This window comes from Penaeus japonicus, unplaced genomic scaffold (assembly GCF_977035675.1).
Source record: "Penaeus japonicus unplaced genomic scaffold, GWHDUDI00000001_assembly GWHDUDI00000025, whole genome shotgun sequence".
Taxonomy (NCBI): domain Eukaryota; kingdom Metazoa; phylum Arthropoda; class Malacostraca; order Decapoda; family Penaeidae; genus Penaeus; species Penaeus japonicus.
The window spans coordinates 24,149,114-24,151,613 of NW_028234427.1; the positions used below are offsets into that span (position 1 = coordinate 24,149,114).

Sequence of the window (2,500 nt, forward strand, 5' to 3'; positions counted from 1 at the left end):
TATTATATATATATATATATATATTAAATATTATATGTATATTTAATGTATATATTTATATATATATATATTATATATATATATTTGTATACGTACATAGGAATATTATACAAACACACACTTTATATATATACATACTATATATATATATATATATATATATTATATGTATATATATATATATATATATATATATTGATATATATCATTAATCTAGATGTCATATATGTATATATATGTATATTATATTTATTATATATTTACAGTATATATATATATTATATATCTAACAGTATATATATATATATTATATATATATATATATATGATATATATTATATATATACATATAGCCTGTATATATGTATATATATAACATATAAATGTTATATATGTATATATTGAATATATATATATATATATATATTAAAATATATGAATGTATTATACTATTTATGTTTATATATTATTATAATATATATATATATATATATATTTATATATATATATACTTATACTGTATATATATATGTATATTATACAATATATACATATAGATATATATATAATATATATATTTTTTATTATATAAATGTATTTTTTTTTTTACATATTGTATATATATATGTATTTATTAGGTGTATGTATATATCTATGGATGTATATATATACATAAATACATCAATATATGTATATTATATGTATATATAATATGTGTATGTATATTTATATGTATGTATATTATACTATATTTATATATTATATATATATTATATATTTATTATATATTAGCATATAAATATATATATCCCTTTATATTTAAAATATATATATTTATTATATATTAATATTATGTATATATTTTAAAATATAAAATTAATTATGTGTGTGTGTGTGTGTGTGTGTGTGTAAAGTCACACACTTCAACCTCATCATGTTCTTCCTTCGCTCAAGCTCTTATCAGCGACCTCTTTCCACAAAATGAAAACGTGTTAAAAAAATGCCAACTTCAGATAAGAGACAAAAATCAGCCCCTCACGCAACAGACGATCCCTCGCGTCCTATGCTGGACTTATACAACAGATAAATCTCTCTCCTCTTGGCGACACAGCAAGATAACAGATACACCGTGAACATATACTCTGTGTCAGTAAAAAGTCTGGGTCAGAGCCAAGCCAACTCACGGTAGAGCGAGAAGCAGGTTAGTCTCAGCACACGGCGTTCTCTTCACCATCATCTTTATAACTTTTATTGTTGTTGTCATCATCAGTATTGCCGTTGCAACAGTAATCTCTCTTCATCCACTTTCCCCTCAAATTATCAGCTATCGCCTCCAAATGGCATTGTCTGGCCGGAAGTTATTTGTTCAGGAATTTTCCCATCGTGGTTTATGTACCCCCGAGTGCCAACCTACACTTACGCTCAAAATACCAGTGCTGCTCAACGTTTGCCAGTCCTATCGACACCGATTTTCGTCGGTGTCAACCACGTGCCGCCTCACTCGCGTGCTTCTCCGTCCTCCGTCTCTTTCTCTCGAAGAGATCTTGACATAACGGAGGGGTATATGTGCCTGGGGGGAGTGGAGGAAGCAGCGTCATCATGGAGACGGGAAGCACTTTATTCCTCATGAAGAACGTCACCTCAAGTGAAGTGTGAATACTCGAAGGGACCGGCGGCGGTGTCCACGGAGCCGTCTGAGGAGCGAGGGAGACGTGGCGTGGCTGCTGATTTTAACCTCACGTGGGGGATACGTTCGTGCACACGTGGTAATAGGAACAGAAACTTGTTATTAAGGAATGTGTACTCATTAGACTCATAGGTATCGCTGTGTCTCTAGAGATAAGTTTTTATTGCGTAGAGTCTCTTCCCTTTGGCACTGTGTCTCACGGGGTCTTCGTGCCGGATTAGATAATTTCTGCCATGATGTGTACTTATGGTTTCTTGGAATATATTTTTATATATATATAGTGAGGAGTTTGATTTTGTTTGATTTATGTAAATTTATTGGCGAGTGGTCAGTAGTATTTGGAGTGTTAGAGGGACAGGTTTTTGGTAGCTATGAGTTTGAGTGATATATAGTTATGTAGGTATGTTAGGATATGGATGGAGTGTAGTGATTGATAGTGTGTTAGATTGAGAGAGTGAGATTTGATAGTGTTGAGTGAGTGTGAGAGTCGGAGGGAGTGTTGAGAGTTATAGAGTGAGTGTTAGTGAGTGAGTGTAGTGTTATAGAGATATGATATAGACGTATGGTAGTGAGAGATAGGAGAGTGATAGTTGTGAGATGGAGTGATTGAGAGTTAGAGAGTGGGTTGTGAGTGGTAGGGTGGGGGAGGTTTTGTAAGAGTGAGTGTGTGTGTATGTGTGAGAGTTTGTGTTAGAGAGTGTGAGTAGGAGATTATACAGTACTTTGTCAGAGAGTAGAAGAAACAGAGAGTGTGAGTGATATATTGGTGATAGTTTGATTCGTGTAGGAGATTGAGATATATGAAGGATAGAT

At 31.8% G+C, this 2,500-nt stretch overlaps 1 protein-coding gene across 3 annotated transcripts in view; it reads left to right on the forward strand.

Annotated features, from left to right (window-relative positions):
- LOC122260293 (zinc transporter ZIP1) overlaps positions 1-2,500 on the forward strand; it is a 23,771-nt gene that overhangs the window by 10,391 nt on the left and 10,880 nt on the right. Inside the window, exon 1 of one of the 3 annotated variants that reach the window (XM_043027498.2) lies at positions 1,109-1,201. The exons of the other annotated variants lie outside the window; for them this stretch is intronic. The gene's annotated coding sequence lies outside the window, so the exon portion shown is untranslated. Of the gene's footprint in view, positions 1-1,108; positions 1,202-2,500 lie in introns of those variants that run through there. 3 annotated transcript variants of the gene reach the window in all.